The sequence below is a fragment of the Vicia villosa genome, linkage group LG4 (genome assembly GCF_029867415.1).
Source record: "Vicia villosa cultivar HV-30 ecotype Madison, WI linkage group LG4, Vvil1.0, whole genome shotgun sequence".
Classification (NCBI taxonomy): Eukaryota; Viridiplantae; Streptophyta; class Magnoliopsida; order Fabales; family Fabaceae; genus Vicia; species Vicia villosa.
The window spans coordinates 188,132,267-188,156,155 of record NC_081183.1 but is presented as its reverse complement, the minus strand read 5'-3'; the positions used below and the strand labels follow the sequence as shown (position 1 = coordinate 188,156,155).

General features: G+C 28.0%; 1 long non-coding RNA gene across 1 annotated transcript; it reads right to left on the bottom strand.

Annotated features, from left to right (window-relative positions):
* Positions 1–10,243: 10,243 nt before the first annotated feature.
* On the bottom strand, positions 10,244–10,817 carry LOC131600570 (uncharacterized). The gene is made up of 2 exons (XR_009283201.1): positions 10,703–10,817; positions 10,244–10,596 (listed from the first exon to the last, which is right to left on the bottom strand). It is a non-coding gene; the product is annotated as an uncharacterized LOC131600570 (long non-coding RNA).
* Between the last annotated feature and the right edge of the window lie 13,072 nt (positions 10,818–23,889).

Genomic DNA, 23,889 nt, shown 5'->3' with positions numbered 1-23,889 from the left:
TGTTTTAATTTATAATATATATATATTATATTTATATTTATATATTATATTTAATTTTAAATAATTCAAAATTTACTTATGAAATTAAGATGTTTTTGATTTATATAAGTTAGTAAAATAATTTTTAACTTCAAAATTGTTTAGGAAATTTTATACCTATTAATTGTATTGATTCACCTTGATTTTATACCTATTAATTGTATTGATTCACCTTGATTTTAATTTTTTAATAATTATTGAATTCTTTCGGAAGTGTATATCCGAAACATTCCAAGACCAATTTGGTCTTGGAATATTTCGGAAGTGTATATCCGAAGACACCCCCTCCCAAAAAAAATTCGGAAGTGTATATCCGAAGACACCCCCTCCCAAAAAAAAGGTGTTTTCGGAAATGCATTTCCGAAAACCCAAAAAAGGGGGTGTTTTCGGAAATGCATCTCCGAAAACACCTTTTTTTTCGTATTTTCGGAAGTGTATTTCCGAAATAAGACAAATTTTGAAAAAAAAAATAAGCGTTTCGGAAATGAATTTCCGAAGTGAGGGTATTTTGGGTTTTTCACCAGAGGTGACCAAGAAAAGAGGGAGGTGGGTAAAGAAATTTCTATGATAAAAATCCTAAATCCTAAACATCACGAATGAGTAAACCCAGAGGAACCGTAACATAGTATATGTCGCCATAGCTTATCAGTTAATCTTGAATTTTTTTACTTAGATGTAGATAAATTAGGAGTAAACAACGTCCTATTTATCCTAACTTACATGTCATGTCATATATGGACGGAAAATTCACTTAGCTAAAACAAATCTTATTATTCTTCCCTAGTTTTACTCACTTCTCTATCTATAAGTGTAGGTCTAAAATGATATAATGTATGAAATCATAGATGGTTTAGATATTAGATCAATATATAATTTAAATTAATTAAAATTTAGTTTTAATTTTTACTTAATTGGACTTTACTTAGTGTTTGGGCCTTTTAACTTTCTAGTATTATATAGGTAGTATCTTTGACACATTTAAAGATATCATGAAATGAATGGAAATATATTTTATTTTATTAAATATTTATATACTCTTCTTCATTTGAGAATGAATTGAAATTTCTCTGATACATGCAACACATGTTCCTAATGATATCTAAATAACAAAAATAATGTCGAGACGGATGTTCCGACATCTGTTATGACATCCTGAACAAACTTTTAAAAACTGTGTGATTATGCAAGAAATAAATATGGAGAAACATAAATAACACACAGGTTGTATACCGAGTTTGGTGCAACATCACCTACTCTGAGCGCTACCAAGCCAGGAAGGAAGTTTAATATAATATTAGTTTAAAGCCTAAACAAGTCTCATTCTTACAACTTCCCATTCTAATCACTACCTTGTGCTACCTCTACCTAAGACTATCCAAGATATGAGAAATCCCATCTCACTTCCAATCACTGCAGCGATGTCTAACAGTCTCAGTCCCAGATACTGTATCAACGGCCTTTCACGTAGCTGAAGATCACACTTTAAAAATCAAGTCACAAACTAGTGACAAGGGAAGACTACACTTCTAGTCAAATATATTTAGTCTTGCTTCACAACTTTAACTAAGAAAAAATACCTTAATCAAGACACCCCTTGATTAAGAATAAAGAACTTAGTTAAGACACTCCTTAACCAACAACAAATACTTGATCTTGCTTAAAAGCTTCGATCAAGAACAATACTCAACTCTATGCTTAAAAGATTAAGAGTGAGAACAATACTTAACTCATTACCTAAAGGCTTCTGGATGAGAATAAAAATGTCTACCACAATTATCAAAAGATACAAGGGTGACGGACACCACAAGTTACACAAGAGACTCTCAAAACCCTTATACCCTAAATCCTAATTTAAAAACTATAAAAGATAAAGATACAAAAATACTAGGACTAGGGTTTTCTATATGTAGTCTTTAGAAGCCTTTTGGGCCTCAAATTCTTTATTCACAAATGCTTGATCCACACGCTTGCAATTGTAGCAATCTTGTGATAAACTTTCCTTAAATATTGCAATAAATCTTCAAATCTTCAATCTTCAATATAAATATTAATTCTGTTGGAGATTTGATTTCCTTGTTCCAGATGAAATAATCTTGACGTGCGAAATATACTAAGATATATCTGGAATAAATCTCACAGGATCCAACTAAATCTGTCAAGATTTAAAATAACTCTGCATTGATGTTCTGATTCATGATGTTACGATATCTGTTAGAACATCTGTCGTTTCAAAGAAGCCCAAACTCTTTTGTGCCAAAACAATTCTGCTTGAAGTCCAATACTGCTGTATCAGTTAGGATGTTATGATATTTTGTCTGACATCTTCACCAGAGTCATGTTTTAGAAAAATTAATGCCAACCAACCTCAAAACTTATGGAGCTAACATGAATTAATTAGTTTATTACTTTTTACCTTCCTATCATTTGGTGCTTTTATCCATAAACATAAGCATCTCCCATGGATTATTTATACTTCCAATTTTTCGATTGGATTTTAAAGTATTTTTTTATTAGAAGTTACTTATTTTATTGTTTTTAGCTTCCTATTATTTGACGCTTTTATCCATGAACTTAAGCATCTACAATTGCTTATTGATACTTCCTATCATTCGACGCTTTTATCCATGAACTTAAGCATCTTCAATGGCTTATTAATGCACAAGAGATCCTAAATGGAACCCGAAAAGTTATAATATGTGATTGTCATATGATATAATTTTCCACATCATGAGACTTCCTCGGATATGAGTCACCCATGATTACCCCTAATGGAGTAGGGTAGGGCTAGTCGAGTTTGAGGAAATAGCTTTGAGATTATCCATGCCCACTAGGTTAAGGGGGTTTATATAGGCCTACCTCAATAGCTATGTAATGAGTTTTCTCTTATAAATTACAATCATAAAGATCTCTTGCTTGGCGTATCACAAACAAGGAACCATTATACTCACATTAAGTAGAGTTTATGCCCACTATGGGGCCTAGTAAAATATTTATGTGCCACACTTTTTCAAGAGTTTTATTTATCTAGTTGTCATTTAACAAGGATGCCCATGTGTGCTATATCCAACTCTGGTAGTTAGGAATCCGTAGAAGAGATGCAAGGTGCTATGGATGAACTGCATTGCGAGAACCAAAACTTTCAGAAAACCATCTATACAAGCCCATATCAGCAATGATAAGACAATATAGTCTAGGAGGGCATATTGGTTGCAGATATTCAACCCCTCTTTACCAAAAGACAATATAATTTAGTCCTAGAAATTTCTAAACCATCCATTGGTGACGTTTGATAGAAAGAGCGATCCTTAATATGTGGATTTATGTGCTTGTACGTTAAAAAGACCGTAGATGATACTTTGATCACATTTTAATCATGTGGTTTTGTGTTGACTTTGATAATCTCTCGAATCATATTTTTTTATCATTTGCTTGATCATGTTGATCTCTAAAGATATTTTTCTAGCTCTATTTGATGATGATCATTAAAAAGCCCATGAATCACTTTTCTTTTTTAGCTATATTTTCTTCTATATAAAAAGGGCATCTCCTCACTAATATTCACACTAGAATTTGAAATTCAATCATTATTCTCTCTCTCTCTCTCTCTCTCTCTCTCTCTCTCTCTCTCTCTCTCTCTCTCTCTCTCTCTCTCTCTCTCTCTCCCCCCTCTTATGTCCTCTTTTACTAAAAAGTGTCTTAGTGCCTTTGTGAATGAAATACATTTGTGAGGTTTTACTTGTATAGGTATTCATATTTTTATCAAGAGTGTGATTCTCTTGAAGTGTTTATCTTGTTTGGTTGTTGACGTTATCCTGGTAAAACTTCTTTTTGATCTTTGAGGCCAAGTAAAATCTTGTTCCAAGTTCGTGAGCTTAGCCTGTCAAAAGTTTCATTTTTGGTTTGAGGGATCAACCTGTTAAAATCTCTTAGATTAAGTATTCGATTTTTCGATAAAGAGGATTTTATCAAAAAGGAGAAAATTAAACATAGCAAGCACATAGATCATGTTACCACATAGAGGAGGAGAAGAAGAAGAAGAAGAAGAAGAAGAAGAAGAAGAAGAAGAAGAAGAAGAAGAAGAAGAAAGACTTAGTAGATATTAATCCATGAGTGAATTATTTAATATTCCTAACTCAGTTCTTATGAAAAAAATTAGGAAAATGTTTGGTAAAAATATATGTGAGTTGAATATAGTAAGATACATGCCCTATTACTTAATCCCCTTTTTCAACTTGATCTCTTATGAAAACAAGGAGACGAAAGTATGACACTGATTTTAGGGAATTTCTAATTTTAAGTAGAAATGGTGTTTAGGTTTGAGAACTTCAAATTTTTCTTCAGGGGCATGGGAGCGAAGAATTTCCAAATGGGAGAGAAGAAATTTCATATTTATTGTGAGTTTCATATTCATTGACTAATTAACCGATTGGAAGAGAAATTTTATTATTTTCTTAGCAGTACACAATTATTTTTGCTATGATATGTAGGAACTTTTTATTATTAATTTATCAATATATATATATATATATATATATATATATATATATATATATATATATATATATATATATATATATATATATATATATTGATATATATATATATATATATATATATATATATATATATATATATATATAAACATATTAAGTAAGAGCATTTTTAAGATGAGAGGAACAAATATTTAATAATTAATTAATTAATTAAAAATTAATTATTATATATTAATTTCTCTCTCTATAAATTAATTAAAAATTATTTAATTATATATTCAATCGACACTTCTCTTTTTATGGATTCAAATATATATCTTTTAAAGGAAAGGGATGGAAAGCTCAAATTTTGAAAATAGCGTATACGGAAACAATATATAATTGTTGGTTATACCGGAATGATAGATGTTTTTTGGGAACACGGATAGTAATAGAGGCATAGTGGATAGAATTATAGATACAATTATATATCGGGCTTGGTTGTACCCTAAGCTAAGACATCATGTTAGTTTAATCATGATGCGTTGATAGAGGGTCTGGTTTTTATAGTTTGCTGGGTTGGCAGGATCCTATGGATCGCCTTGTAATTAACTTTTTTTGGTAATGAAAGTTTTCTTTTTCAAAATATATATATATATATATATATATATATATATATATATATATATATATATATATATATATATATATATATATATATATATATATATATTTTAAGGATAATGTTAACGAGTCCTCCAGAATACAATTTAAATATTTCATATAAAAGAATATTCTTTAAATAAATTATTTATTTCAATTTTTAATGCATTAAATACAACTAATTTTAATTTAAAAAACTTTGTTATTCCTTAAAAAATTCAATTATTTTTATTTTTAAAATATTAAATTTAAGTATTGTTTATTTTTATTTTTTTTAACTCTTAGGGTCTGTTTGGTTCAAATGAGGGGAAGGAGAGGGATTTTAATAGAGGGAAGGGAAGGAGAGTGATTTTTTGTAATTATATATATGCTTGGTTCAAACGAGGGGAGGGGAGAGAAGAGATTTCGTTTAAAAATATGTTTGGTTCACGAGGGGAGGGATTTTAATAATAATTTACAATTTTGTCCTTGTAATTTTATATAAGTGATATGATATTCAATTATAAAAATTTCATAAATATTTTCTTGGAAATAATATTTGTGTAACTGAATGATTAAAAAGTCCAAACTTATCGCATAATATTAAAAAAATTGAGTACACTTGATTCGTATTATAACTCTCAACACAAAATAAACCATGCGTTGATAACAACTTTTGAATACATAAAATAAATTATAATAAAAAACAAAAAATTATAGTAGTTATAATTTTTATTAAATAAAAAAATAAAAAATAATTTGAAGGTGAAGAATAATTATAATAAGTTGATGGAAGCAATAGAGAAAAAATCACAAAAAGAGAAGTAGAAACATGAAAGAAAATAACATTTTTAAAATAATAAAATAAAATTAAGGATATTTTAGTAAATATATTAATTTAATTAATATTAAAACTCAGATCCTCTCCCCTCCGAATTCCTCCGATTCGGTGAACGCAAAAAGTGTCATTTGGAGGAATTTTGCTCCCAACCCCTCCCCTCATCTCCTCTCCCTCCTAAAAATTGAACCAAACACGTTTCATTTTAAATATTCCCTCCCCTCCCCTCACTCTACCTCGAACTAAACACACCCTTAATGAGTGCCTCGCTAACTTTTTTTTTTTTTTTTGCCTCCTCTCATCTTTTACGAAATCAAATCTTATTTGTGTATCTCAAAATCCTAAAATCCGATATCTGTCAGTCTTTCAAATCCCATTTTCTACACTAAAAATAGAAGCTTAATCAATTCCAATGTATGACTAAAATAAAACATTTTTAGCTTATTTCTCTGTTTGCATGAATTGTTACTAAATTTTAATGATAACGGATTTCTTGACTTGAATGATAATGAATTTCTTATATTTTATTTTAAATTCTAAATTATTTAAAACTTAGGATGGTAATACAATTACGGCTTGAAAGTAGAAAAAAATTAATTTGAAAAAAATATTATCATAATAATTAATATGATTCCATTAAATTTTATAATGGATTAAATTGAATATATTTTTTTGTGTAAAATTAATTTGAATTCTGAAATTTTTGTGATGAAAGAAAACTAAAAGTAATGAAAGAATGGATAATTACTAATTTTTTTGAGATATAAGATAAAAAATGTAAACTTAATATATTTATGACCTAACCATTTCACAATATAATGTGATTATTCCATGGTTATATTATATTTAACCATTTAATAATTTAACAACATTTACAATGGCAATCTTTGTCTTCCTGCTTGCGACACTCTCCACTTGCAGAAAATGATTTACATATCGCTTTGCAATTTATTTTGCAACGAAAACTCCCTCCCTTGTAACATAAACCATCTATGATTTTATTACATTCCTCTGCTTCTAATATTTGCACTTGATTTGCTGCAGAAAACATTAATTTAAGTAATTAAAAAAATATAAACTCGTGAGATATTATAGAAACTAAATAAAAGTACTATAACTCATACCAAAATGAATTGAAAAAATAAGTAAAATAATGAAGACAATTTTCATAGCTTTAATTTTGAGGATAAAATGTTCAATTTTGAATTGTGATGTTTCACTAAGTGAGCATGGGCCTCTATATATAACAATCATCATTAATGTGTTAAGTGATTCTTAACCAACGTTAGGATATCATAGTAATTATTATATTTTTATGAATTTAAATGGAATACACAGGCCATGTAAATTTTTTTTACAACGTCAGTTAGTGAATTACAATCGTTAATTTATTAGAAGTGTTTGACTTTTATTTTAATTTTTTAAAAATAATATAATTGAGTAGTTGTGATGCATTGATAATATAAAAAGTTTTACACTAACCGTGGATAACAATTAAACTCTATTTTTATTTATTTAATGTTTTTTTTAAGTTGAATATGTTAATTAGTGTTTTAATGATATATCGATATTTATAGAAAAACATATGAATCTTTAATAAAAATAATAAATTTTATTATTTTTATTTGTAATTAACCCCGACAACTATAAATAAATTAAGGGTTATGTTAACTAGTGTCTCAAACACTGGATAAAGAATATTAAATGAGCTTTAATTATGTTTTTATTCTTTAAAAAATGATAATTACATATACTCCATTAGGACAATACTAACTTGTCTCTTCGAAAAACTCCTTAAAGATCATTAATTGTATCTTGAATTATTAGTATTCTTTAAAATAGAGATTATTAAAAGATATGGTGGTTTTTAAAATTGAGAAAAATAGAGACTTTTACACACTATTACTTTCCATTTTCATTTACGGTTTTTTATTCAAAAATATTACTTTTTCTTTCATATTTAGTTTAAAAAATGATATTGTGGTGTTTCTTTCTATATTTTCTTTTTATTTTATCAAAAGATTTGAATATTTAAACTAAATATGAATTTTTACTTGAGTTTTTTATTTATTTATTTTAATATTTTTGCAATATTTTATCATTAATTTTTTATAAGTTTTTTAATGTTTTGTATAATTAATTTTGCTTCTAAAAAATCAGTTCTCATATTAAAATGATAACTATATTGAACAAAATTAACAAGAAAATATTGCAAAAAAATAAATAATAAGTAAAAAACTCAAATAAAAATTCATATAAAATATAAATATTCAAATGTTTGATAAAATAAAAAGAGAATACGAAAAAACACTTTATCCACTGTATCATTTTTTAAACTAAAATTAAAACAACGTCATTTTGACTATTTTAATCAAAAATTAAAATTAAAATAAAATAAAAAATAAAAAAATTGTTGCATATGCAGTTGATTTTGTTATCAATGATTTTGATATTGAGGAAGGAGATCCCAACATTGAAATTATTTTTCTTTTTTTGAAATTAAATTTAGTAGACAATAAAATTATTTCGTTATAAATTATTCAATTAGATTATGTTGCGATTAAACTTTTGTTTACAATTATATTTTATAATTATGTACTATTTTATTGTGTGTGATACCTATGTATAAAATTTGAATTTAAATTATGAGCTTGTGAGTTTATTTATAATATGATATTCTCAAAAAATTTAAATGCTAGTTATATTTGTAGAGACTGAATCATTCGGATCGACAGATTTTATACTTATATAATTTTGTTATAACGACCGGTCTATTTAACCGAGTTATCCAGTTTAGTCATGTGGTTCGACCAATGACTCAATGGTTCGACCAATAAATCAGTGACCCAATACCCTCACCGGTTTGATGTCCGATGACCGATTCTTAAAACACTCTGAAAAAGAAAAAATAGTGTTTTTTTAATAAGCAGCCGTAAATGAACATCGAAAGTAATAATGTGTAAAGTCTCAATTTTTCTTTGTATAATTTAGAAAATTTTAATTTTTGGGAATTTTATAGTATTATTGTGTATATTGTCATTCTCTAAAGAATTTAGAGGCATTGCATATTCAATATAAAATAATATTAGAGATACAATTAATCAAAATTATTATATTTATCCTATCATATCAATATTTTAAAAATAAAAATGTAATCTAGTTGACAATATAAATATATTTTTAATTTATATTCTTTTTTTTTAGTCTAAAATATTTATATAAACTTTTATACGATGCGAGAGATTAATTATAAGTGTTTAAAATAAAATTTAAAATTTTCTAATATTTAACGTCTATCATTATCTAACGTATAAAACTTTTTTACATTGTTATTCATTTCAATTAAATTCATGATACAAAATAATTGAATTTTTGTATAATCTGTTCATGCAAGTGTCATACTTAATACTTTTGTGCATTAGCCTATAATATAGTTATAAAATAATATAGTTTTTAAAAAATAGTTATAAATAATATAAATATATAATTCTAATTATTTATTTTTAATACGGTTATAATTATAATTGATACTTTAATGATGATATTTTCATAATTACAAGTGAATCAAATATTAAATGTATATATTTATAGGAATTAATACATTCAATTTTTTATGACAAAAATTAGTAGACATTTTAAACGCTCTTAATTTTTTCACTCACATAAATAACAGTATTATTATTACGTAAACAATCTGGTATCTTTGATTTTAATTGGGTACCGATACTCTTGTTCAATCAAATAGTAGATTTAAATGTCATATCTCTTTTTTATTTTATTTTAAAATAAATTAAAATATAATTTACACTAAAAATACTGATATCCAACTATCCAAAAAATTAACTTATTATTATTCAAAGACAGATCAGTATCATAAAAATACATTTTCTACACCATTTTTCATCCACACATTTTCATCAACATTTTGTACACCCAAAAATACATTGTTTGCAATCAAATCTCGTATATATTGCCGTCTTTTCTTTTTCTATTAATATTTTAAGCTCTCCTTTATTTATTTTTTGAAATACAAATATATATGGATAGATAAAAATTTCACAAAAGGGTTACAAACGATACATGAAGTATCCAAAGAGCCATAACAAAAGAAAATATGATCAACACTAAGAAGCAACCGGAAAGAAGGAAACAACAAAAGACATTGTGTATTTCGAGGTTAACTTTGCCACTTAAATACTATAAAAAGAAAACATATCACATGACACATGTTACAAAATGTACACCAAAAACATACTATAAAAAATATATTACTAGTTACTATTTGATATTACATGCACATTAAACACATGATGCTATATAATTATCATGTCTATGTGATATCATACATCTATCATACATACTTTACATTATATCTTGTCTCTATTATATCAGGAGACTTTATTATATTTTCATCATTATATAACTAATTAATTTAACAACAACTACAATGACAATCTTTGTCTCTCCCACATTCTCCACGTGCAGAAAATGTTCCACATAATGACTTGCATTGTATTTTGCATTGAACACTTCTTCCAGACTTACGACATAAACCAGGTACAATTTTATTACATTGTTTTGCCTCTAACATTTCCACTTGATTTCCTGAAAAAAAAAAAAAAAAAAGCACAAATACAGTTAATTAAATAAACAAAAAAAAAAAAACTCGTGTGATTTTATAAAAACTGAATACAAGTATCATAATTCATACCAAAATGAATGGAAAGAATAAGCAAAATAATGAATACACTTTTCATGTCTTTAGTTTTGAGATTAAAAATGTTAAACTTTCAATAATGATGATGTTTTATTAAGTGAGAATCTATGTATATATATACACACATGATAATGCTAAATGTAAGGAATATCATTAACGTTTTTCTCTCTCTTTTGTTAGCATTTTTAGTTATGTATCTTTCTATGGCATTTATCATTTCCGAGAAAAGTGGAATCACCATAGCTCTAACGTCTAAATTTATGTGTATAATTTTACACCTATGTTATGTACAATTATAGAATACACCATGTGATTGGTATGAGAAGGCATTTGGATATATATTGAGAAGTGGATGTCAAAGTTGAACACAAATCTCTAATAAACTATGTTTCCAAGAGTTACACCACAAGTTCAATTCCATCGTCAAGTGTCTCGGTTATAGTGCCTCAAATGAAAAAAATATTAAAATTTATAAGAAAAAAGATGAGGAAATAAGCCCTAGAAATGCGAGACATAACATAAGAGATGCTTAAGCATTGTTCAATTTTTTATGCTGTATTTATCGTTACAAACATTAATTTCTTTTATTTCATATTATTTTTAATGACAAATTAATACATTATAAAAGGAGAAAAATCATGAAATTTCAAATCAAAGTAGTCACAAAGTACAAGATATATAAAGAAGAACTATCGAGGATACACAGAAAATAAACAGCAAATAAATAAACAACAAAAAAATCTAATATGTACCACCGAACGCATGGTCCGCTGATAAAAGTCAATTCTGCTAAAAACAACTTCAATGAAATTAGGCTAGATTTCATACTGCCAGTTTCATGACCAACATATTAGACCTATCAAGAGAGCACCAAAACCACCAACTAATACCGTCCTTTGAGCTAAGACAAGCACTTGATTCCTTATTGGTGTAGGTGAAGGATAGAGTTCTGAATATAGATAGAGAAACTGCAAGAGTTCACCTTTACTTATATAAAACCATTTTTCAGACTTAAAAAATACTCTTCTCTTTCACATTTATTGCATCACCATTAAAGATTACGAGCTCTTCAAATAGATCAAACTACAACATGTCAAATCAAAAGAAAATCACCCCTATACTTAATTCTACACCCTAAAAAGAGGAAAAGCTAAAAAAATAACTTAAGTTTTCTAGGTAGCACTATCTGCCAACCCAATTCCTGAAAGATCTTATACCACACAGAAAAGCGAAATTAGAAGTGATAAAAGATGAGAAACTGATTCGATCAAAGTACCATAAGAGGGACACGATATTCCACCAGGATCAACAATCATTCCCCGATATAACAAGTTCTCCCTAGAGGGTGGGAGTCTATCATGCAAAACCTCTTAAGTGAAAACCACCACCATAAAATAAGCCCAACTAACCTAGATAAAGAGTAGGTAAGAATTCACATTCAAGTTATACTCCGAAATATAGATTGACATTTCCCACTAAATATGATAAGTAGAAGCAACTGAGAAAGTCCCTTATCTAGAATGCTTTCAAATCCACTTGTCTCTATCGAAGGAAAAATCAACACCTTAGAGAAGAGAAAGAATTTTTTCAAACACCACTGTCGAAGAAAAGGGATCTTTGTCGTGTAAGATCCCAAACTATTTTCCCATTAACCACCAGGTCGAACTCTGCCACCAACCCACCCGGATGAACTGAATTAGAGAAGAGATCATGGAACTTAATCTTAAATGTAATGTAACCTAATTAAGGATCATTCCAAAAGAAGGTTTGGGTGTCTGACTTAACTTTCCTAAGGATGTCATCAACAAACCAATCAGAGGGATATTCCTCTATAGATCCAAGGAGAAACACTCCTTTCCACCAAAGAAGTAGACCGAAAATCTGATGTCCTTCCCCCGAAGAGAGGAAACAGTCGAAGCATAAGACATAACTACAAGAATATCTCTCAAAAGATTATTAAAGAAACCTAATATTACTAGAAAATGTGTATGCTCTCATCCATGATTTTCACTTGCCATCGAACCCATATCTGAAAAGGATATAATCCAGGTAAGCTCAAACTAACTGAGTCGTACGCTTTATCAAAATTAACCTTAAAAATAAAACAAGCTTTTTTGTATCTCTTAACTGAGTTTATCATCTCAATAACAGTCAACACTTTACCAACCAACACTTTATCTTTAAAGAAAGTCAGTTGATTAGGAGAAATAATCGTATCTATCATTGAACATACTCTTATGGCCAACACTTTAGCCATCAGCCTATACAAGATTCCACTAAAGAAATCGGCCTAAATTCATCAAATGAGATGAGGCGTTAACTTTAGGGATCAAAGTCACAAATTAGGATGCATAACTATGAGGTTGAAATGAAAAACTATGGAATTGGTCAAACATATTCTCCAGATCTCCTCTAACTAGATTCTAAAGTCTTTTGAGAAGGGAAAAGTTAAACTTATCTGGAGTCGGCTTTTTTCACTATCAGGTTGCAAAACATAATCTAACTCCTGAAGAATAAATGTGGTGGCAAAATAAGACATCAAGTCAAGGTCTATCAACATCTGGTTTTTTATAAATATCATAGAAATGCTTCACTACCTATTGCCTAATTTCAAACACCCCTTAAATCCATTATTCAACAGCCTTCAGAACTAAACTAGAATTTAGTCCACCTTTACTTTTGATTGACACATGAAAGTAGGCATATTTAATGTCTCTTTCCTTATGCCACTTAAACCTAAACATTTAGAATATTTGAGAATCTTTAATCCTTAGTAAGTACCACAAATTTGAAATCGCTTTAGATCCTGACTTAATCTCATCAATCGATAGATTCACACGATCTACCAAAGAATCCACATTGTTAAACACCTCTTTTAAGTTATTAATAAGAAAATCAAGACTGTAAAACATGTGTTTGTTACAATATTTTATGACCAACTTGATAGCTTTAAATTTCTCCAACAAAATAAATGATTTCCAACTGTGGATCTGAGTACCAACCCAAGAGGAGAAAACTAGCTCATAAAGGTTACTATTAGATAACTTGTGGTTATTAAATCTAAAAGGCTTAGGACCCCATAACTAATTGACATACTTAAGAATAACAAGAAAATGATTAGAGACATCCCTAGAAAGAGCCATTGTTATCCCTCACTTCATTTATCCTTCAAAACTAAGTGAACCTTAACTGAATCATCATCTTCTCCTTCAAAATTTCATCTTCCCCAAACAACTCAAAACTTCATTTGACTTGTAATGAGTTTCAAAATTTCATCTTATCCAAATTTTATTTCTTTCATGAAGAGTTTCTAAAATTCATATATTCCATAAATGTGTTCGAAACTCCATCTTTTCCTCTCGAACACCATTGACGCCCTTAAAGATCACTCAGTCAGAACTTGAAATGAAGGAAAGGCAATAAAACTCGAAAGAAAAAAGGAAAGAAAGTGAAACTCGAACAAAGATTCCTCCACCAATGTCTTTATGTTATCCATCATGTTTTCGGAACATAAGTCACTTTATCCATGCATGTAACTTAGAAATATTAGGTATTGTTTTTTATAATGTTTAATGTTGTGCTTGTTATTGAGATTGAAGATTTAACTATGTTAGTAATATATTTTATTGTTATCCTTTCCATATCCATCTTCTAATATTATTTTCATCATCACATTATGTTGAATCTTAAACTACGAATCAAGTATGGTCTACCTCCTTATCAAAATTATCTTGTCAGCAACAATTATGCATCTGATGATTAACATTTTCAGTAACTACGTTAGTAATATGTGTTGTTGTTGTAAAATGTTTGTACTAACCTTGTGTGATTTTGGGGTAGTTTCCTATAGCAGATGAGCAGGTAAATCTGGAAGACCTGGCCTTGAGGGTAGCTCCCGACAGAAGGTAGACGGGTAAACTCGAAAGACCTATTCTTGAAGAAACGTACACTCAATAATTTGTTGTATATTGTGTGATGTGAATGCCTCATTGGTTAGTCAAACGAGATTTTATCAGGTTTTATCTTTCTGTTGTGCATTGTTGTAGAAAAACCAATTGTATACATTTTAGTTAGAGACTTGAATTCTATATGTTTTTAATTTCTTGTCTTTTCCAGCTTATGTATGTTTCTATGTACCATTTATAACATCGCTACATATTATTCTAGACGTATATGTATGTGGTGTTACACGTATGGACTATATCAAAATACATGCATGTCTTAATGATTGCATATTATACAAGAATGAGTATGAAAAAATAAATAAGTGCCTAAAGTATGGGGAATCGCGCTACAAGATGAAGGATAATGGTTATGATGATTATGTTGGCGTAAGCATAAAGGGTCCTCCTCCTGAGGTGATGTAGTACCTACCAATAACTTTAAAGTTTAAGAGACGCTTTGTTAATGTAAATGATGCAAAAAATATTATATGACATACAGATGAAAGAAAATATGACGAAAATATTCCCCATGTAGCTAACTATTTTCAATGGAAGATAATTGATTTGTTGTTTCCGAATTTTGTCCATGAGCCAAAAAAAATTAGTATTGGACTTGCCACTAAAGGAATGAACACGTTTGTTAATCTAATTACTAACCATACTCCATGGTCTATTTTTCTCATAATCTACAACCTAGTTCTATTGTTGTGCATGAAGCGCAAATATGTCATGTTATCTGTGATGATTTTGGATCCAAGACAACCAAAAAATGACATAGATGTTTAACTTTTCATGCAACCATCTTTGTTTTGTTATGCTCAAAATAACAATGGAGTTTTGTAGACAAATCGGTTAAAGCAATTTTTAATCGCACGTAAAATCAATTAACGTTGTTTTTAGATTTGGGGCGACAACTGTATTTTTTATTGATCGCTTATTGTATATAGATGAGTTTGATGTGCTCATTTAATTTTTTTTTGCGTTTGTGCACGTTCGCATTTAATTTGAGTTAAATATTTTTTTATTTGAGATTTATTTTGGTCGAAATAATAAAAATGCAAGATAATAATAATCATAAACATAATAAATAATTCATCCTTTAATTTTTATTTATTATTTTGTAATTTGGTTTGATCTTTTAATCAAATAATGATCTTATTTTTCAAAAAACCATCTAGATCTGCACTAGATGACAAAATATAACAAATTGGCAAACTATTTTCAAAATATCTCACATCCCTCACTCTCTTCCACGTTTTCACTCGTTCTCTATTTCACACTTTTTTTCATCACACTCATTTCACACTGAATTGCATTTTGTTTCACTACAAGTAGAGGGCAATATAGAGGCAAGAGGAAAACAAAAATCAGAGAAAGGAATAGACGCATCATCATCATATCTCCAAGGCCTAAAATGCCTAGAATCTTAAGGGTGGATTGTGGCCATCTGATATCCATCAAGTGGTCTAGATCATTCAAGTTTTATTTCTAATTTTTTAGTTTGATCTTCGGCCTCAGGCCCAATTTTTTGTTTTTTTACTTTACCAAACCCACCAATTCACTCTTTGCACCTCTCCTTAAGCTTATATTTTTATTTCATTTATTTTTATTTGGGTTAAATTAATTTTTTTCCTTTATAAATATCTCAAATTTTATTTTTTTTTCATTATTGAAAAATGATATATTTTAATTCTTAAAAAAAATGTATTCACGCAGTTTTAGTCCCTGATATTTTTTAAAACTTTGAAAATTAATTAACTACTCTTTAACTTTTAAATTTTTGAATAATTTTTTTCATACATGTTTAAAATACTGTAAAATATTTATTTATCAATTTTTTTAACTGAGAATAATTAAATATGAATTTTAAAATTAAAAAAATAATGATAAAAGTAACGAAAATATCAACTTAGAAATCAAATTTTGAGTTCTTTTTTTTTTTTAAGGAATTTTTTATAACGTTTTAAACAAGTCTGTAAAATAAACACTCAAAAATACACATTAGTTTAACAGTAGGGACTAAAACTATGTGCATAATAATTTTGTAGGCATCAAAGAAAGCTATTTTTCTTAATAGGGACCAAATATTAAATTTGGTAATTTTATAAGGACCAAAAACATATTTAGCCCTTTTTATTTTAATAAATATATTAATTGATCTATTTTGCATTGTGATAAATTGATTAATTGTTAAATATTGCTATAATAAATATCAAAATCAATACCCCAGATTATTTTCAAAAAAAATCAAACACTTCCAAAATTTAATCCAACTCAAACTCGTTTTCTAATTTAAAATCAGATGAAAATGACTAGTTGGATGCATATCTCTTTTTTCTCGAGTTTTTGGATATAAGTCGTATAACTTGTCTTTTGAATACTCGTCATTCTCTCAAAAAGTAATAACGCAATAGAATTCAACCAATTGAGCTACTAGCTCAAGTGGTAGCAGGAATTGCTATGAATATGTACTTAACCCCTAGGTACATGGTTCGATTCCTGCGGGAGGCAAAAACAATATTTCCTGGGCAGCCGATAAGCGGACCTAGGGGGGATTATTGATTAAGCCGGTAACATGCTCGGTTGGCCGACACGGTTGATGCGTGCAGCGGATATTGGGGTGTAAAGGTTAAAAAAAGAAAGAAATTTGATTGCAAGGGTTTTGAACTTTTCAAAAGTGAGAGGTAGTTGATTTCACAAAAAATCACAAAAATAGTTATGAAATTCTTACATGAAAAGAGATAAAAAAAATTGATTTTATATGTGCTTGAGATTAAGCACAAAAATGGATGGGAAAAGTTAGTTAGATTTGAGACAATAACATTTCATGATTTGAGTCAAATGAGCAAGTAGAATGAAATAATTTCTCATAAAAAAGTCTCATTTTTGTCTGATTCGAGTTACACAGGTCCATGATCAAATCATGTGTAAGGCTTGATTTGAATCAGATATAGCAGTGGCTAATAGGAAGTTTATGATTTGAGTCATGCTTAAACTATGATTCGAATCACATATAGCTACATGATTTGAATCAAGAGTAATTTGTGATTCGAATCATAAACACCCAAATTTCCTATTTTGCCTTTGTTTTTCTTGATTCGAGTCAGGGATTATGAGTGATTTGAACCACACACAAAAATTTCAATTTTTCAAGTTTTTCAAAATAGTTTGAGATTTCGCTTCCCACATGACTTGGATTGATATCACCTATGATTCTTGTTCCATTAACTCATGAAATTGACGTAAACCATCATGATGAAGGCTCAAAAATAAAAATTAATTTATGCATGATAAAAAAAACAAATTGGTTCGAACTTAATTAAGAAATATGAAATCCTTAGGGAGACTCAGTAAACGGTATTTAACGATAGTGATAATACATGCAACAAAAAAACGTATTGGGGGTGCTCCCCCTGCATGTGTTAAGGACATGCAACAATCTTCCCCTATGGATATGCAGTTTTACCACGTGCATGGTATGAAAGATTGCATAAGGAATTGGTTCATTTTGGCTTAAACTCAAGTAAATATGATCATTCTTTGTTCATTTACAATCATTACAATGTCACACTATATGCCCTTGTCGATGTAGGTGATATCCTCATAACAGATTCTTCCTCTAAACTACCTCATGTGCTTATTAATAAACTTCACACAAAGTTTGCACTCGAGAAACTTGGCGTCCTTTAATATTTTATTGGCATTGAAGTTCATCATCACGCCAATGAAACTCTTCTTCTTACACAAACTAAGTACATTCTTGACCTATTATTAAAAGTCCATATGCTGGAAGTAAAGGTTGTGGCTACTCCCATGTTCAGTCAGTGCAAACTAAGAAAGTGTGGCATTGATGTCATGACAGATCCGCTCATGTATCATTCTACAATTGGGCCCTTATAATACTTAACTCTCACTGGATCTGACATAGATTTCTCAATCGATAAAGCATGGAAATTCATGTCCTTACCACTGAACTCCCACTAGGATACAGTTAAACGAATTCTATGTTACTTAAGTGGTACGTGAACACACAATTTATTACTTGCATCGGTCCAACATCCACCAAAACTCTCCCTACATGCCTACAACGATTCAGACTGGGAAAGAAACCCTGATGATCATCACTCAACGTTTGGCTCATGTGTGTTCTTTGGGCCAAATTCAATGGCTTGGAGCATGAAGAAACAAGGGCTTGTAGCACGCTCAAGCACAAAGGTTACATGGCCTTCTCACATTCCACTGCCGAATTATTGTGGATTGAATTTCTTCTATTTGAACTGGATGTTGAGTATCATATGCCCACCTTACTATATGACAACCTCAGTGTTGTCCTTCTCTCTCATTACCCGATACTGCATGCAAGGACCGAGCACATTAAACTTGATATTCACTTTGTTAGGGGAAGGTAATGGCCAAACAGCTTCACATACAACATGTTTCATCTCATGCCCAACTAGCTGATGCACTCACCAAGCCACAACCAATAACTATGTTTGCAGATTTTCGAAACAACCTCAAAGTAGTTTAGTTGCAACCACCATGATCTTGAGGGGGTGTATTAGAAGAGAGTACATGTATGTATGATCATAGACTATGCATGAGAATGTAAGTGATGTACATATAAGCTAACTCTTGTAATGTTGTGAAATTAATCAATTAATAAAATAAGCAAAGCTTTATTACAATGATGAAGTGCATACTCTCCTTTTTCTTCGTGAACAAGCTATTGTTCTAACACTTGTTAAAATTATTTGATTTTATAGGTAAAAAATTATGAATGTAATTTAATAATTTTTTGTTGTTATATTTTATTTTTTTTGGAAATCTTAGTATGGACCTTGCGACCGACTAATCCAAGAAGGATATATAATCTCACCGTCTATTAGCAGAAGCCCCGTTTAATAATGTTTGTTGTTATATTGTTGTTGTTAGAAATATTAAAACTCAACAATAGCAATTCATACTTTCTTAACAAAATTAAATATTTTTTACAAACATGTATTAAAGAAAATAATGTTATCAATTAATATTATAAGAGAACATAAATCAACCTTGATCAAAACATTTCTACATTCTTGCAATCCGAGAATGGCTTTGTATTGTTGATTTCACGTTGATGAAAAATCAACGAATCCTCACTGGAAAAATGAACAGAAAAGAAAGTGAAATATTTTCATTACGTCATTCGTTACCTCATCCACACCAACGAATATATAGGTCATATTTCAACCAAAATATAAAGAAAACATGTTCAGTAGATTCTTAATTCTTATACTAAATAATCTGTGGGTTTAGTTCCACCGTGCAGTAGAAGGGATCCAATAAAACACATAGCTTGATCTGTACAACACATGAACTGATAGCTCCGGTGGAGTTCAAACCAAAAACATTTAACATGAACACATTCTTATATCCCAAGAATTTACCAAGATGTTGAATAAAACCAATAACTACTAAAAATTTGAGAGAGGAACGAGATATGGAATGCAAAGCACTTTATTAATAAATTTATGAGTTAACCATTTCACAATGTGAATATTATTATTACGTGCTTATCCGTATAACCATTTAATTTAACATTAACTACAATGACAATCTTTGTCTTCTCTACATTCTCCATGAGCAGAAAATGAACCACACAATGCCTTGCAATGTATTTTGCAAATCAAGTTCCTCCCAGTGGTACGACATAAACCAGCTACCACTTTATTACATTCTTTTGCATTTAACATTTGCACCTCATTTCCTGCATAAATTAAACACACATATCAAATTAATTAAAGAAAAGAAACACACACTCATGAGATTTCACAAAAATTAAAAACAAATATTATACTAACTCATACCAAAATGAATAGACAAAATAAGAAAAATGATGAAGATTATTTTCATATCTTCGATTTTGAAAATAAAATTTTCAACTTCTAGTAATGATGTTTCATTCAATGGATATATATATATATATATATATATATATATATATATATATATATATATATATATATATATATATATATATATATATATATATATATATATTGTTTTTAGATTGTTATATTAATCTATACAATACTAATAAAACATAAAAAGAAGTTTTTTATAAAACTTTAAATAAAAATGATTTTAATAGTGTTATATAATTTTGTGTAAAAAAAGATTATAAATTTTTTTTTATAAATGTTTTAAGTGAAAATTTAGTTAAATAGTTATTCTTAAAATGTTATTTTAGATTTATCATCATCTTATTGAAACTTTTTTTTAACATCAAAATTTTAAAAAATTATTTAATTTTAAAGTTATTTCAAACATGGTCGTCTTGATTAATTCAGAGTCTCTGTTCTAATATAATTACGTTGTTAATAAAAAACATAAAAAATTATTTTAAAAATTACCATTAATTTAAATTATAAATAACAAAAAAATTTAACTATTTCTATCTTTTTCTAATTTTTAAGTAAAATAAATTTTATAAATAATTTTATAATTTTATTTTTATATAAAATTTACTCTATATTTAAATTTATTTATTTTAGTATATTTAACTAGTTAATGGCTAAATATTATTACCTCTTGGGGAATGCATCGCGGGACGTGTCACAAGCTTCACAAATGCAAGGAGGCATTTCATAAGCTTATTATTATTATTACTATCAATTGTTACTATACATTTGCATCAATATCTATTATTTAAACTAAGGTAAGTAGATTATTATTGGGAGGCCCTTTTAAACTGAGGTACTAGATCATAATAATTGGAGGCCCCGTGCAAGGGCACTGCTTGCACAGCCGGCCCTGATTTCAAATCATTTTTCATAAAATTCATTTTTAAAATATAAATTTTTGAAAAAATTATGATTTCGTTTATACTTTGATCATCAATAATGCATGTTTATGTTATAGAATGTCAAAATTTATCTTTTAATTTAGGAAAAACAAATATAAAAAACTTATAATATTTTTAAAATATAAAAAAAATCTCTTTTTAAAGTTGAAACAAACATGTCCATAAAAAAGCATAAAAAAGTCTATACAATTTTCTAAATATAATATTGTAGGCTATATTTTGGATTTTTTCTATAAAAGATAATATGTAGATATTTTGAATCACAATAAAAAAAATAAGAATAGATATGAATCCAACAAATTTAATTAATTTATCCTTTTATAAATTAATGTTTATATATTTATTTTACCTTTTTGTCAGATATTGAGATAAAAAATGTTAATTAGATATTTTTTATTAAAAATAATTTATCTAATAAAAAAGAGAAAGAAAAAAAAGATGAGAGGGACGTATAACCTAACCCTTTAAAAAGTTAGAAAACAGTTGAACATGTTGAACTTATCTCTCAAAAAAAAACTTTTAAAAACATAAATAAAAAGTAAATCTTACTAAGTGTCATAATTAATAAAAAAAAAAATTTACATTAACTAATTTATCTACACATCAATTATAACAAGAAAAGCACCAATTAACTTTTATTTTAGGTGTGGAAGGAGATCGACGTTTGATGTCAAAATATGAAATAATTGTAAACTCGTGAATTGAAGAGTAAATGTCACTACGCCAAAAATGACTTTAGGCAGCATTTATTTTCAAAAGCGCTGCTATAAGTTAAATAAAAAATAAAACACTGTAAGTATGTACGACATTGTGTAAAAGCGCTGCTAAAAGGCCCACCTTAGAAAAAAGCATATCCCATATATATCAATTATTTAACATGAAAAATATCTCTATAAAGTCTTGTTGGAACAATTAGGTGTTTCAAGAAAAAAAGAGGAAAAAGATGTAGGAGAGAGAAAAAAAGATTCACACATAATCTCCACCATTTATTTTAGGGTTAAATACGTTTTTAGTCCTTATAAATATGCAGGATCGCATATTTATAGGGACTAAAAATTGAAATTACATGCATAAAAATTTTAGAAGGACCATTCTTTGAAGGAAAATTTTATAGGGACTAAAAATGCAGGATCGCATATTTATAGGGACTAAAAATGCAGGATCGCATATTTATAAGGACTAAAAATGCAGGATCGCATATTTATAGGGACTAAAAACGTATTTAACCATTTATTTTAAAATCTAATGGTTTAGATTCATTCTCACATTCTCATATAAATACTAAATATTTATGGTAGTAACCATTATGGTAGTAACTATGGTGTATTTATTTTTGCACATAAATTGTTCATGCAGTTATGGTATTTTTCAATTTAATTGTTCATTTTTTTCTTCATTATATTAAATTATTAAGAAAATGTTCTTATTTTATATTTGTCAGACACAACCATGGCATGAATAATAAAATATTACATATGACTTTTTTTAAAAAAAAATAAAGGTATTTTTAGTTATATTTCTCCTTAAATTTAATCGTACATTCTCTTTTTCCAATAACTAATTGAAAAATGTGAGGTGGAATTATAGAAAAAATAAGAGTATAATTGACAAATTATAATATTAAATTATAAAACAACACTTAAATAGAAAAACAAATTCTTCTAAAACGATACTTAAAAAGGAACGAAGGAAATAATTAATTAAATTTTTTATTTTATTATTATTTTAAAATTATGGGACATTGACTACCATAATTTTGAAATTTGGCTCCACTTTCTCCATCTTCTCTCTTGACTACCACTGTGCAATTTTTTCATTTTATTAATTTATACTAAATTGTAATTATAATTCTATAACTTTTCTCCTAAAATATTACATATGATTTTTTAAAAAAAAGATAAAGGTATTTTCAATTATATTTCTCAATAAATTCAATCATACACTCTCTTTTTCCAATAACTAATTAAAAATGTGAGGTGAAGTTATAGAAAAAAATAAGGGTATAATTGACAAATTATAACATTAAATTATAAAACAACACTTAAATAAGAAAAAAAAATCTTCTAAAATGACACTTAAAAAGAACGGAGAGAATAATTAATTAAATTTTTTATTTAATTGTTATTTTAAAATTATGATACATTGACTACCATAATTTTGAAATTTGGCCCCACTTTCTCCATCTTCTCTCTTGACAACCACTAAATCATTATATTGTGCAATTTTTTCATTTTATTAATTTATACTAAATCATAATTATAATTCTATAACTTTTCTCCTTAATTTACCATTCAAAACTCCCTTCAAAATTAATTTACTTACTATTTAATACTAATAATAATAATATTAAATTAAAATATTGGAACTTTTTCGCTACCTCTGCTAGGGTTTAG